At 38.2% G+C, this 16,364-nt stretch overlaps 1 protein-coding gene and 1 long non-coding RNA gene across 6 annotated transcripts in view; both read right to left on the bottom strand.

Moving 5' to 3' along the window:
* Nfia (nuclear factor I A) overlaps nt 1-16,364 on the bottom strand; it is a 378,241-nt gene that overhangs the window by 330,494 nt on the left and 31,383 nt on the right. The gene's annotated exons all lie outside the window — the stretch shown is intronic.
* The window catches only part of LOC125355232, a 30,765-nt gene continuing 22,359 nt past the window's right edge, over nt 7,959-16,364 (bottom strand). The window contains exon 5 of the long non-coding RNA XR_007211620.1: nt 7,959-7,968. This is a non-coding gene — a long non-coding RNA (uncharacterized LOC125355232). The remainder of the gene's footprint in view (nt 7,969-16,364) is intronic.

Here is a 16,364-nt window from a genome sequence, read left to right as displayed (position 1 = left end):
GAGAGGCATTGCAGTGTAGAGCAAAAGGTAGACCAAGGTTTCAATTTCAATTTTGCCTCAAGCTAGATACGTGAACTGAGGCCAACTTTCATTATCTTATATAACTTAGTTTCCTCATTGGTAGGCTGGAGATGACAAAACACACACATTCCTAAGTCAAAGATAGACCATGAAAAGCCTGCTCTAGTTCCCCACAGATATTAGGGATTTAACATTTCCACCCTCTATTCTGGCACTTTCCTTCAAGAGTATCCTGGGAGATTCCTACAGAGGAAGGAAGTTAGACATGATGACTTCTAATTTTTAAGTCAGAGGTTTGGTTAGCAAAACTGTGATTAGGTGATAACTTGTTTTTCTACGTGTATGGAACAGAAAGTACTGCCTTTCCTCCAGCAGCCACCTGAAAATCAAAATGAAAGCTCTCATTTTCCTTCTTAGATACAATATGCTTGCTAGCTCCCATTCCACTATATTTCAAAGAATTTTCCATAAGCTCTTAAGTGTTTCCATATGAGACCGTGTTCTGCAGGTAACCTGAGTTCATACCATTCCCCTAACACGAGTCTCTATAAACGTTCCAGGATCTCTTTGTGTGTTCTGAATAGAATTTGTGTGGCTGCCAAATGGTTCTCTCTTCTCCAGATAGCCTTGTTGTTCCTAACTTGGTTATCAAATTCTTTTATCAGCATATTTTAATCAAAGCCTTTCAAAACAGTCTGAGGGTTAGGAAATACCATAAGGTCTAAATGAAAAAGGCAAGAGGGCAAAATATGACTACCAACTGGGACAAAAGCAAAGGACTGGTCTGTCTTTGCTTTAGTATATAACACAGCGGGACCTACTGTCATCTTGGGAAGGAAAAAAATGCCAGCTCAAATGTCAAATGTGAATAAATTTTTGGTTATTCATAAACAACAATAACTAAAATGATATATTCAAGTTTTACTTCTCACTTGTGGGTTCATACATCATCTTCAGTAAGAATTCTTTAGAGAGAGATGGGAGATATGGGGGAGGGAGAAGGATGAAGGGAAGGAGGGCGGTATGGGAGGGAAGAAGAGAGGGATGAAGGGAGAGAGAGAAAGGAAGGGAGGGGAGGAGAGGGGAGGGGAGGGAAGAGGAGAGGAAAGGAGAGGAGAGCAGAGGACAGGAGAGGACAGGAGAGGACAGGAGAGGACAGGAGAGGAGAGGAGAGGAGAGGAGAGGAGAGGAGAGGAGAGGAGAGGAGAGGAGAGGAGAGGAGAGGAGAGGAGAGGAGGGGAGGGGACAGGAGAGGAGAGGAGAGCAGAGGACAGGAGAGGACAGGAGAGGAGAGGAGAAGAGAGGAGGAAGGGAGGAAGAGTATCTCTATTGTCAGGTGGTCACTGCCCTCACTGATTTTAACAAATTAAATGACAAATGTAAAGGGGAAAGAAGAGTCCCAGGTGATCCCAACCCTGCAGCAGCACATTCTCACTCTACTGATGAGACACGGGGACAGTGGGTGTGACCCAGTAACTGGGCTGCTCTGGAGCTGCAAGGCTCTCTCATCATTTCAGAAGCCTTCTGCACACAGCCACATTCTCACATGGCCACCTGGATCCCTTCCTCCAGTAAAGGGAGACTGGGTCACAGGGCTTCCCTCCACAGCTGCTTCCTGGAGCTAACAAGGAAGGCCTCTACTCCGTGTTTGTCACCTTCTATGCCAGTCCGTCTTTCAAACAGGGCAGCAATTACAAAAAATAAAACGAGCTTCCTTCTCCCATCCAGCCCCAATTTTATCAACAGACGTAATCATTGTTTCCTTTATTTTTATTTTCTTTCAACCATGACAATGAACACTTTTCAGAAAATAAGGCATCAGTGAAAAGTTATTCAAAGAATTTTACATTGATAGCCCTACAAATATGAAACTGGAAAGACCTTTGTTGGTAATTTGTTCTGAACCTCTCATCATTCAAATGCTTGGAATGCCTGCTCCTCTGCCTGTCAAAATAGAAAATCTTCAGGAAGGATTTATAACACAAACCTTGCTGTCTGCTCCACAGTTAATTTGTCCTTCCTTTGTGAGCCCCTACCCCACCTACTGCACTCACAGTTTTGTTCAGCAATAATGTTACTCTACTGCAAGACCTTGAGAACATCTTGACTTATAGGACTCAAGCCCTACTCAACCTATCCTATCTAAATGGTTGGTCAGAGAAAATTCTCACATTTGCCTTGGTAAATGGTAGCTAAGTGATTGAGACCAAAGTATCCTGAAGACATAGAACCTAGAAGACTGACTAATGATCATGCAGCTAGAACAAAAGCCAAATCCTCGAGCAATACTTTCTAACTCCCCCAGATGACACTCATAGCGAGAGAGAGAGAGAGAGAGAGAGATGAAAAGATCATCAGAATGGCTCCTTACTTGTCTTTCAAAGCCAATTGTTCTTCATACAACATTTAGAAAATTCTTCCTTCAGAAAGACACTCGATTTGAGAAAAAGGAATTTGTTTTCCCTAGTACTAAATAATTTGGTCAAAAGCTGGTAAAACAGCAAGGTTTTACACATGCAAATCCGCCCTTGCACCCAACTTCATTTCTCTTATTTTCCTGATCTATATTCCTGCTCTCCAGATGGACCATCAGCTTTATACCAATGCCAGCAACAGCTTGTGTATTGTTTGTTTAAAACAAAGATGATGGATTAAATATCATATGCAATGTGAAGAAAGAGATTAAGGCTAATATTCTTATTCAGAAATATATACCAAATCTATCTAGCTCTCCCCCAACCCATATTTATATCAATAAATTCATATCAATAAATATTTGATTTATTTTTCAGAGTTATGAGGAAGCATACAGTCATCTAGAATATGGAGCCTTTCCCTGGCTCCAGATTTATTCTCGTTCTAAGGCATCATTACTCTCCAAATTATACAGACATGTCATTTCACTGAAACACTCATTCACCCATCACATGCCCAGATCCAACAGTAACACTTTTGTTTTAAAATTATGCCAAAATGAGCAAACTTGAAATTCTTTCACCTATATTTGAGTACTCTGCAAAATGTCTTTAATCATCTCAAATAAATTCCAACTCAATGAAAACTACATAAACCAGAGAGATCACAAGAGGGGGGGGTCCTCTTTTTGTACTCTCGGCATTCTTATGGGAAGCTGCAACCGTTTCCAGTAAGACACTGTGTGTCAAGACCAGCCCTACTCCATGTAGACTCCCAGCCATGACTATGAGTCCTAACCTGCATGGTTTGTATGTTGTCTCCATTAGAAAAATGATTTAAAGGAATAGAAAACTGACGCTGAATAGAAGACTAGCTTTAGAATGGAAGGCATGTGCAAAGTACAATGATAATTCCATTAAGGGATTCTGATACTAGGATATCATTTAAGTAGATTATTGTCAGCAAAGAGTGCTGATTAGTGTTAGAAGTCCCATAGGGAATAGTTCTAGAAGAAATCAAAGGTACTACAATTCTCACTTCTCCTGGATCCAAAGATATATGTACTACGTAGAAATGAGGATGTATCCAGAACAGTCAAAAAAATGCCAAATCTACTCTGAAACAGGTTCTTGACTGTAAGTTCTATTCTCCTGTGATTTTTACCAACTAGAAGCTTTATTTAGGGATGGAATTTGGTCCTCCCCAGTTGCACCACAAAAAGAAAATATTTAACGAAAGGTGTTTTGTAATTCCTATGTTTGAGATGAGTGATTAAAATCCATAGTGCTACAAACGCATCCCTGATGTCAATTCAATGCCATCTATTTTGTATGTCAGGACCAAATATCAAGAAGAGTATTTGGCTAATGAGACTGGCAGTAAGCTTGTGTAAACTCTAGGATATGTGCAAATTAGTAAAAAACTTTAAAATATGACCCTTATGGCAATTAAACTGCCAAACATACAATTCATATACTTCATTTCAGTTACTAACAATGAATTAATGTTTTTCCTTGTATATTTGTATGTTATGACATTAGCAGACTTAACAGGAATTATATGAGCATCTAGATAAATAAAAAGAAAGCATAATACAGAATGTTCCCATTGGTAGTGTTAAAAAAAAAGCCACAAATACATCCCTCCTAAGTTAACAAGAGGACACAGTAATAAATTTAGTTTGTAAATATAGGAAAGGTCCACTCCCAATCACAGAATATACATCTTGTCTAGGATTTAGAGCTAAAATTTGGGTTTAATGAAACCTGGTAACATTCTATGGTTCCTTGGTCTGTTTTTATTTATTTGTTTACTTGAATTTTTTTCTTCTCACAGAATGCAGTCCCAGCTCCCAGCTGCCCATCAGAATAATGGTCCACCTGTATGTCCATCTTCCCTACTGAAACAACGGAAGTGGAGCAAAAAAACATTGTTAGCTAATTTTAGGATCAAAAGAAAATGGAAGAGCAATTCTACGCCAGTCCCACATGCTATCATTACCAAAGTCCACCCAGTGAATGTTTCCTTTCACCAAAATACTAGAGGCTGTACTCAACTGCTCCCCGATAAGGTATGCTAATAATCTTTCTTAAGATTTATGGGGGGGGGGGCAGGGCAAGGATACACAATCACACTATTGAAGGTTACTTAGAATGCCAGTACCAGCTATGTCTTCACAATACTATGTAAGAAAAGGAGGGAGGTTCTTTTCTCTTACGTATCTATATATAGAGTGTGCATTTCTTGTCTCATAAAATGGACCCTATTTGTGTTGAATGTATATTCCCCATTTCCTGCTAATGAGGTAAAAAGTGATTCCAGATGAGTAAATGTCTTAATTTTCAGCAAAAATTTACAGGGCAAAAATGTAAGGAAGTTGCCTTATTCTTACTTTTTTCATCTATAACTCTTGTGGGTCTGTTTCGGGCTTCGTGCTAACTTATTTTATTCTCTGGAGGGTTTTTTTTTTTTGAGGTTTTTCTATCTCAGTACACTCATTCATTCTCAGCATATGATTACTAATTTCAATCTAAAAACAAGCTTTGATCTTTACTTGCCCAAAAGGGAGCCTTTTTTTTAAAAAAGCAATAAGAGCATAGAGTATTACTTAGAAAAACAACTGAAATGGGCCTGGGACAAGCAGAGTTAAAGATGATCCTCTAATCAACCTTAACTCACACTGGAATATTTAGCTATTGCATCATTTGCAGTACACAAGTCACACGCTGTCCTCAGTCTTCACCATTGAGTAACAGACAATGCAATGCTTTAAATTTGATTTCCTAATGTCCTTGAGGTCAATTTAGAACCTTACAAATTGCTAACACTGTTACCATAAATTTGTTTGACATTCTTAAGACTATCCCCGGTATTATGATTAGTAAACACTGCTAACAAAATATATTGCAAGGCACTAATGAGACACTGTAAAATGGATGATCCAGGGAATTGCCAATTGAAAAGTACCTCCTGCCTTGGAACTTTCTTGAATTTGTCCCACAATTTTCCTTTTCCTTACATTTAGAATCAGCTCAAGTATTGGGGAAAAAAAACAACAAGGCTTATTAGAAGAGCCAGTACGTGAAAACTTCAACTCAAACTGGAGTGGGCATATTATGGTATCTAGTTCACTTTTTTTTTCTTTTTTTTTTATTTGTTTATTAATTGAACACAAAAATTTTTTTACAAGGTGTTGTGCAAAAAGGGTACAGTTACATAGTAGGGTAGTGTGTACATTTCTTGTGATAATCTTACGTCCTGTTTTTCTATCTCTAGTTCACTTTTAAAGGCATTTCCAAGAACATCTTTTTGGATGGAACTAGAAATGACTACACAGTGCTTTCCCAAAGGCTTCACACACAAGCTTATCATATTTGTTTGTTTTTGTTTTTTGTGCCAGTCCTAGGGCTTGGAGGACTCAAGATATTGAGTCAGAGCACTGTCTGTCCCTGATTTTTTTTTCCCCCCTCAAGGCTAGTGCTCTACCATTTGAACCATAGCTCCATTTCTGACTTCTTGGTAGTTTACTAGAAACGCAAATCTCATGGCTTTTCTTGCCTGGGCTAGCTATGAACCATGATTCTCAGATCTCAGCTTCTTGAATGGCTAGGATTAGAGGTATGAGCCATAGGTGCCTGGCTAGCTTATCCTACTTTTGATGGCAGCTATGGTACTGAAAACTGTCACTAACATGACAGACATGAAATAAGTGGACATAAGAACAACCAAACGGCCAGAGTTTGCCTGGAATGCTTAATCCTGTGTAGCAACAGACGTTGATTGTGAGTCTAACAATATTTCCAAACAATCCCTAAATCTGGCAGACAGAAAGAATACTAATCACCTAGATAAATGTGTTTCTTCTACATTCTGGAGACGTGCCATAAGAATACATCAAGTTTAGTAAGCCTGTGCAAGGGAAGCAATGCCCCGTTTGGCATTACTTAACTGAATTTCATACTATTTTATTAGGATGTTACTACAGACACTACGGAAAACTCTGCAATTAAGTAAATTCCACCTTGTCATCTCATATAATTATAAATATTACAGAACACAAATGAAACCACCAAATGCACACAAGACTTAAACCAAAGAAATGTGATTTGACCTACATGAATCATAAAATTAAAGCAGAAGGGAGGAATTCCTTTTCCTTGGCCTTGAGGAGCCAAGTATACTATCTATACAGTTTGAGTTCCTTTGAGATGAGAATCAACTACCAGTCCTCAACTCAGGCTGACTTCTTCCTTTAAACGTTTATTTTTAAAACTCTTTCCAAGTTGACAAGACACAGATAAGATGGGCAGAGGTGAGAAGTTGTTACAATTCAAGGGCATTAAACATAGATGCCTACACCCTAGCTGTAAATCTTCTACATACCTACTAAGTGTGTACTAAAAATGTAGATACCTGATTTAGATACTGGCAATGATATACACACGTCTTCCTCAACCATGAGGCAAGCAAATGTGATCACAAGTACACAGTCTGACAATAATCTAAAGATCAATTCTGGCCCAAATTCAAGCTTTTGGTTTCTTTAGTCTGAGTGTATGTAGAACCTCTGCAAGAAAATATCACAAGTTATTTCGGTTACACGAATTATGTAATGCACACCCATGCCATCTATGTCAAATTTTAAAAAATGAAGCCACAGTGCCATGCCAGGTTCTCTGATTCTTGTGTCCTTGGCTTACATTTCCATTCAGTTTCTCTTAATTAAAGATGAACAGAAATATCCTCTCACTAAGTACTTGCAGGTTTAAGTTCTATCTAAAGCTATCTCTAAAGCTCGCTCTCTCTCCTCTCTCTCTCTCTCTAAAAGTCTGCATCATTTGTTTTGCTGAGTAACTGAATTAGTCCATGTGATAAAGCCATTAATTATGTGGACCTGGTAACAAAGGAAGAGCACTTGGCACAGGAACAGACACTACAGAATCTACTAGCAGGGTGAGTGTTGGGAATCGAGGAGGCCAGGTTTTGTGTCACTAAGGCAAAAATACCTACATAAAAGCTAAAATCACCATTATGCACACCCATGTTTAAGATTTCACAATGATTATCCACCAGAAAGGCTTGCACACATTATTTCCAACAATGGGAGTTCATAAAAATTTAACTGAAAAATTATAGATTTTTTTTCCCCAAAGCTGAGGACCAAACTCTGGGCCTTGCACTCATTACGCAGGCGCTCTTCTGCCTAGCTAAATCCCCAGCCCCTATCTGAAAAATTAGATGGAATTATTTCCTGTTATCTTAAAAGAAATGAAAAGACCTATGCTATTTTTCATGTTCTCTACAATTTTTTTCAAAACATCTTTATTATACTTCCTAGATCAACATTTACAGAATGCCTGAAGCATTCTCTAATTCTCTTGGGCAGATACCAGTGGGGCTAAGTAAGATCAAGGGGAGGGCAGCAGTACAATCTGGATGGAGTCTGGGACCTGGATTCTGGTGATCCATTTTATCATACTAACTACCCTTGTGACATGGTTGAGTGGCAGGTTGATCTTCCTCCCTCCAGGACTCTAGGCCACTCTCCCCTTATCATCCTGCCATAATAGTGTTCCTTCCTGAAAGGAAGCCTTGCACTGCCAGGCACACACACACACACACACACACACACACACACACACACACACACTACAAGCTCTCTGCATTTGGTCTTCTATGAGTATGGCTCATCCACGCCATTTTTCTATACAGCAAGACTACTACTTCATTTCTCTTATTACCTTGTTTATTTCTTTAGAAATTCATCTTACATAGAAATTATTTTGTCCCCAAACTTTCCTGTCCCTAAAGTATAAGCTCCACAGGACAGAGCTCTATGTGTCACACTCAGTATTGCACTTCCAGTATCTACCACAAAACCTGGAACATAGTGGGCATCCAACACTAGCTGATTGAGGACATAAAACTACCTAAAACTAGATTGACAAAAGGTATCATTAAATAGGGGATTTTTTCCAATCATATAATCACCTGTGATGATGCTGACTTGGAAGTTCTGGCCCTATCCTAGTGTGTCCCCCAACTGATTATACCTTGTGGACTGTTCTTTATTCTCAGTATAGAGACATAATACAATTCCATCACCAATCTCAGAAACACATGACCAGTAGATTCTCAGTAAATATATTTGAGAGCTTTAATACCTAAATGATAAACTGCAGCCTGTTAGGACAATAAATAATTAAGTAACCATTATTAGTGACGTATAGGATGACCTCTTAAACTATTCAAGTTATGTCTATCCAAAAATTAAGTAAAAGGAAAAATGCAGACTTATATATGTATACAATGGCTACATGAACAGAAAAACTATGCCTATCCATGACTCCTTTTCTTTTCTGCTCTTAATAATATTACAGACTTGACAATAAAAGGTTAGGGTGGAGGAAAATTAGCTCTTCAATAGAAGACCTTAAAACTTCCAGGAGAGGAATAAAAATGGTATTAGGGAGAACAAGTGGATCCTGTATCACAAACCAGTGATTCATTACAAGTACTTTTCTCTCTGGGACTCATTCGTCTACCACTATGGAGGGATTTATATCCATAACCTCCATTAACATTAATGGAAGGGAGCCACATAATTTTACTGTAAGTCCACTAGAGAATCAGGCCTGTAAGAAAAAAAAAAGGCTTTCACTTATTAAGTTTATAAAGAATTCCTAGTATAATACAAATAGTGGTGACTCTGTTAACTACCCCAATGGGTGTAATTGTGCTAGAGAGAGTGAAATAGAACAATTTAAACTAATTCTGCGACATTCACAGAAAATATAGTTCATGAAGCCACTTGCCTCAAGATCTTCCACTCTCAACTAGAGAATAGCTTTTGATACTCTACTGTGATTTGAAAAAGCACACAGTAGTTGAAAGTATTTCTCATCATTAAAAAGAAAACATGCTTTAAAATGAAATGGCCTAACAAAATATACTCACACACATGCAGGAAATAAGGAATTTACAAGCCAATGTGAGGTCATTATTTAATTTTTAATTAGGTTTCACCTAACAATGGAAAACTAAGTCTTCCCTCATCCATTTAACAAAATGCTCATTTAGAATATTCCATGGCTTAAAAAGCTTCCGAACAGATGTCTAAAATGAGAATTCAAGGCTCAGGCAAATATGAAACTCACTTTACTCAGGTCTCAAGTGATCTGATAAACAAACAACCTTACCCACTTGCATTCATCGCTGATCATTTATTTCTAGAGTCGAATGACTCTATTGCAATTCACTCTGCTTGATGACACACTCTTTATTTGGGTGGGACGCATACAGATACTAACTGAACAAATGTCATTCCCACAAGATAATAGACCATAGAGAAGATGCATGCCAGGCAGAGCTGCATCAAGAAACCACTTTTCACCTATCAGAAGATGCCTTAACAACTCACGGTGTTTATCAAATTCACAACCTCATTCCTGCTAGGCAATGTTCCAGATCCAACTCTCTTTCTTCATTAAGGTCATCTACACTTTCTGACAGCCATGCTGTCTGCATAACTGCAGCTACTAAAAATCCTTACCTTTGCAGTTACTCAGAGCAGCACTGGCAGTGCCAGGGATGTGCTGTGACGTTATTTATATTTGGTAATTAACAAAGGCTCTCATGCTGAGCATAAGGAAATCCTCCAATCCAGGAATCAATTCTTCTGATAACTGAAGGATGTGTGTGAGATCTCTAATTTGAGACTTTTATTGTGTTGAACTGCTAAGTCCTAGGATGAGAAGAAAAACCAGCACTAGATTTAAACTCCACAAGGAGTGGAAAAAGGGAACTCCCCAACAAGCACAAGGCAGAAGGTGCAGAGCTGAGTGCTGCCCAGGTCTTCTTTAGCAGGATGCTGGGACATGGCTACAAACTGAACTTTGGGAACTGGACAGAGAGGGCTGAGCTCTTCACCATCTTTTAAGTTAATCGGGAGAACATGAGGTCTTACAATGTATATGTGAGCTGAGTGCAAGTGGTTCATACCTATAATCCTAGCTACTTAGGAAGCTAAGATCTTGAAATCAAGGCTTGACGCCAACCTGGGCAGGAAAGTTCTTAAGATTCTAATCTCCACTTAACCAGTGAAAAGTGGGAAGTAGAGCTGTGGTTCACGTGCTAGAGCCTTGAGCAAAAAAAAGCTAAGGAACAGCGCCCAGTCTTTGAGTGTAAGCTCGAGTTTCAGGACAAAAATTAATGAATGAATGAATGAATGAATGAACCCTTGAGTCAAACTTCAATTCTGCCAAGGGGTGACATATCAAAAGTATCATACATGGACCTTCTCCTTGCTCCATGATTGACAGAGAAAAAGTGGTGGGTCTGATGCTAGCTGGAAGAGTGAGGAGAGAAGGAAGATGATTAATCTACAGTTCATGCTAAGTTCCATCCATTTCAACCAAATGCTGCAGTGCATTTCCACTTCTTTGCTCTGGCCCTTCCTATCCCTTGCCAATCCTCAAGGCCTTGATTTAGTCTCCTCTCTTCACAGAAGTCTCCGAATCAAAATCAGTACGTGGGTGCTTTGTAGTCCACATGCAGCATAGCATTTATCCTGCTTTGCCTTTGCCCAAGCAAGTCTGTGCACATCTAGAAAGAAAGGATAGCTTTTCATTTGTCCCCACTATTTTCCTATTCTGCTTTATTTATGGCAAGTGAATACCTGTTTTTTTGAATGTTTGAAATGAGTACTTCGATTTATACTGATGAATCCTAGCTTTCAATTCAAACCCAACATTCAATTTTCTGATTATATTTAAAATATTCAAATGTGGCCTGCAAGTCCAAATCTTCTCTACTCTCTTGAAGGCACTTTCAGATTTCATACTACGAAGAAGGTAAATATAGAAAAGTGACAAGGAGAGTGATAAAAGTCACCATGCATCCAGTGTCCGACCTTATCAAAGATAAGCCATTAAAAGATAAGAAGAAAAGCTTAGGACTTTCTCCTGAGCTAGCTCTGACATGACCTCAGCTTCCAATAAAGATCAAATATTGACAATGTAACAGTCTATTCACACTTAAAAGAAAAAGAAATGTGCTCTTTTGTTTCCAGTGCTCAGGATAGAACCCAGGGCCTAATACAAGCAAAGCGCCCACTTTACCTCTGAGCTACACCCAAGGCCCTGAAATGTGGTCTTTTAAAGACATCATTCTTAAAAACAGAAGGAGCAATTATCTGGAAATCATTTTCTTTTGAGGGGATAAAAGATAATTTTTAGCATAGGAAATATATAACTATAACTATGTGTGTGTGTAATATATAGTTACACACACACACACAGTTGCTATTTAAACTAACAAACAAGGCTGGAGGTGTGGGTCAGTGGTAGAATGCCTGTCCAACAAGCATGAGGCTCTGAGTTCAAACCCCAGTACTGCCAGAAACAAAAACACAAAGGAGAAATATATTAAACTTTAAGTAGTACTCACAATCAGAAACCGTATAGTATTTTCAAAAGTACTCTTGCCATTTATTATATTGTATTTTGTTTATCATATCACTCAGGACACAGGAAATAAAAATCACCATGATTTATCACCTTGTTCTGAGACAACTGAAAAAGCCACAGTTCCACAGTCCCTAACTGTACTGTTCTTCTTTTCCACATTGCCAAACTCCACTCTGCTCTCTCTTCCACAGTTCTGACTCCACACTGTTCTCTTTTCTATTGATTCTTAAATTTGAGCCTCGTGCAGGAGTAATTCTACCAGAATATTTTTTTGTAACAAGCTCATTTCTGTTGGAAAACTCTGGTTCCTTACTCCCTGAACCATGATGCTGTTATCCAACTCCCCTATTACAGTAAAACTCCATTCATACTGAGCACCAGTAGCTTACCTCTGTGACCTAGCTGCTTAGGAAGATGAGCTCTGAGAATTGAAGCTTGGACCCAGCCTAGGTACTCAAATTTTGAGGGGTTTTTGTTTTTGTTTTACAAATCACCAGCAAAAAGTTGGAAGAGGGTTTGAGGCCCTGAATTTAAGACCCAGTATTGACCCAGAAGTGAAGAAAGAAAGAAAGAAAGAAAGAAAGAAAGAAAGAAAGAAAGAAAGAAAGAAAGAAAGAAAGAAAGAAAGAAAGAGAGAGAGAAAGAGAGAAAGAGAGAAAGAGAGAAAGAGAGAGAGAGGGAGGGAGGGAGAGAAGGAAGAAGGAAAGACGAAGGGAGGGAAGGAGGGAGAAAGATAGTTTTGAAAGAAAGAAAAAAGAGTGAAAGAAAGAGAAAGAAAGAAGGAAAGAGAGAGAGGGAGAGAGAAAGAAAGAAAGAAAGAAAGAAAGAGAGAGAGAGAAGAAGAAGAAGAAAGAGGAAGAGAGAAAGAAAGCAAAGGTCTCCATTTGAATCAGTGTTATGAGCTTTCTTGATATGGAGCAAACCTTGCAAACTACTGCTTCTACACTTCTCAGGTCTTTCTCATGCTGGTCTCCATCACTGCCCCTCCTGGGCATCTAACTTCCAGACCATTCTTCAATCCATGACCCAAATTTAGCTTTATGCAAGAAGACTTTGAGATGGTGGCAGTTCCTTGTAAATCCTCGAAAATGTCTTTATTTTTCTCCTCCTCCCCCTCCTCCCCCTCCTCCTCCGCCTCCAATAAAGTATCAGAAATACTGTTACAAATTAAGGACTTATTTTTAACTCCTTGGTCCATAATCACCAAAAATGTTAGCAATACAAATTCTGAATTTTCTTGAGCACCAGTATCTCATACCTATGACAATAGCTACTCAGAATGCTGAGATCTGAGGGTCACAGTTCAAAGCCAGTCCAAGCATGAAAGTCCATAAGACTCCTATTTCCAATTAACTACCAAAATAATATGGAGCTGTGGCTCAGGTAATAAGAGTGCTGTGCTAGCTTTGAGCAAAAGTAACTCAGGGACAACACACAGGCCTGAGTTCAAGCCCCAGAACTGGCAAAAAACAACAACAAAAAAAAAAACCCAACTCCTGAGTTCTTCAGGTGATATATTTTATTTCTATATACAAACTCAGTGGTAACAACTATTACATATAAAACAAATGAAATGTCCTACCTACAAAAGTGAGTACACGAGTTTTGTGGGTTGCTATGAAAACCATTGAAATCCATGCCATGAATCCAACTCTATGCAAATATATTCCAAATTCTAAATGATTCTTAAAGAAGTAGACAGTTCACATGAATAAATTTTAAGTTAAAAACTCCTCACACCTAGTTGACCATTAAAAAGAAAGTTTAATGCTCTGAGGTTAGAGTCAAGGCCACCCTTAGCATGTGTGACTTATTGGGTTCATTCCCAGCACCTGACACCAAAATGGAAGTTTTCTAACTTCTTCCTTATGGCCCACTAAGAGGGGTGAGCTATCATGTATGTATGACACCTGGGTAAAAATTACCTCCACCATGCCAGCAGCATTAAGAAATACAAATACAGGACACAGGAAACTGCTAGGTTATCTAAAACAGATCACCACAAACTCAAAAGCATTAAGTGATCATTGGTAACTGTAGCACACCTTACAAACTGAGCCATCTTCACATACATGCACTCTTGTACACACACACACACACACACACACACACACACACAAAGCTCCCATCCTATATCTCAGGAGTCATAGTTACTTCAATACCAAATAAATGATCCACAACTAGATTTCAGTTTCTGCTAGCACTGGTTGAGGAAAGAATGTGCTGTGTGTTTGTCTTTTATTCAGAAAGCATCTTAAAAATGGATTTTTGTACATGTATAGAAATATATATTCTTAAACAAACTGAAAACAATTATTTTTTTAATGGCTCAACATGACACTAAAGATAAACTCAAGCTGGCAATTTCTAAAGCATGGGTTTAAAAAACAAAGGAAAAAGAAAGGAAGAAAAGCAAGAGAAAAAGAAAAGAAAATCTTTCTATTTTGGACAAATAGGATTAAGCTTCTTAGACAATTCTTTGTTGTTTTGACTTCAACAATTTATGCAAATGAGATGTTAATTAGTATAATTGTAACTTAAATTATGCTTGTGTAAACCTCTCCATTGGTAGAAAAGTGTGGGAATCTACACAACTGGTATTTAAAGTAGCTGCACTAACTTACTTCTGAAAGCCCAGCATAGCAAGATCACTTTCATGTCTTTACAATTTGTTTTTATGAGGTGATAACATTTTTACAAATACCATCATTTTTGGTTTTTTATATTGTAAGTGACAGTCTGACATTTTACAACTGGCTTATTGAAAACAAGAATTGAGCACTCTAGCAGTAACGGACATTAACTGCTGAATAGAGATTCAGATGCTAATGAGGTGAGAGGGGCTCCAGAAAGTTTTGATAAATGCTACACACACTCTAACTAGCTGTGAATGTGGGTTGACAAAGAACATCTACACCAGGGTTCAATAAAATGTAACCCTTTAAATTAATCATACTGGCAGTATTTAATAGAATGCACAACAATCTCCTTTTCTGTTGGCTCCAAAGCTGGAGAATGCAGAGTCTTCACAAATGAATGTTCCCACATTCCCCACTCCACATTGCTACTTTCATTTGAACATCTACAGCTGTTTCAAAAGTACTTACTGTAAATAGCAAAGTATAAGCAGATTCCAGGCTCTTACTCTTTCACAACATGGGATGTAATCTTTTCCTTCATTTTTATGCCTAAATCGAAATAAGGACTCCTGGGTAAGGAAAAAACCCCACCACATTAATGTTTGTGTGTGTGTGCGTGTGCGTGTGTGTGTGTGTGTGTCTGTGTGTGTGCTGGAGATAGACTCTGCACACAGTAGGTTCTCAATAATGGCAGTTATTGTTACCAGAAAAGTCTGGCAGCATATAAAAAGAAAAACCATCTGCTCACACAGGAAAAAATAAGAAAATTCAGGAAGTAAAGTGCACATTCACACCTCAAATCTACAAACTTAAGAGAAGGCCTTTGTTCTTCAGGGACTGAAGGGAGAACTATTTTATAGCTTTTGTGAAGAAATTCCTTTAATTTGAAGGAAGAATAGTTATGTCCTATTACATGACACGAATGTCAGAGGACTTCTGCTTGTTTGAGTTTTGGTGCTCTTGCTTAGGGAACTTTTCTATTTATTACAAACTTACAGATTTCAACAGACTACATACAGTTCAAGAGGGCCAGTATCCCTTCTTCAGCAAAGGCAGAACATGAACATGTTATTTCTTCTTAAAGTGACAATCCCTAATATCCTTTTTGGTTTTTGCCAATTTTAATCTTGGCAGGAAGTGGAAATCTGTGCAGTCGGCAACACTGCAAGCTTGCTGGCTGTCAAAATCATGTCTCAGCCAATGCCTGAGTGGTATTCTTGTCATTTCACTGTGGTGAGAAACTTTTCAGGCTGACATAGAAAGCCTCTAAAAGTAGTGATTTATGCCAAAATGTAGACACACTTATCCACCACCTAAATTTCATTTTTATAATTCCCATAATTATTATCACTTCCCCCCAATTATATATACAGATCGTAGTTATAGCTTCTACAATGCTTTTATTTTTTTTTTCATGGAATAATTATGACTCAAATAGCTTTAGATTAAAAGACAGTGATTTTTTTAAGCATACATTTGTCTAAATTGATATATGTAGATATACACTTTGGTTAAAATACTTAAGTGCCCAGGGATACTGTCTACTTTTTACAGAATCATTTTACTCTAAATAATCTCCATGTGAACTTTATATATTTCCAAGCCAACAAACTAATCACTTCTCAGTAGACTGTATAAAAATTATGCCTCTACCCTTTAGCAAGCGCTGGTTACTCTTGACTTTTTAAGGGTAAAAACTCTCACTTTAAAGGGAAAAAAAGTAAAGTGGTAGAGAAATGTGTGCTATGGTTTAGAAATGGCCATTTAGCCAAATTGCATACCTGTGCTGTGTCAGCGCCAGGCAGTCATCTCATTCCACTGG

This window comes from Perognathus longimembris, chromosome 7 (genome assembly GCF_023159225.1).
Source record: "Perognathus longimembris pacificus isolate PPM17 chromosome 7, ASM2315922v1, whole genome shotgun sequence".
Taxonomy (NCBI): Eukaryota; Metazoa; Chordata; class Mammalia; order Rodentia; family Heteromyidae; genus Perognathus; species Perognathus longimembris.
The sequence above is the reverse complement of the archived record's forward strand: the minus strand, read 5'-3'. Positions and strand labels throughout refer to the sequence as shown.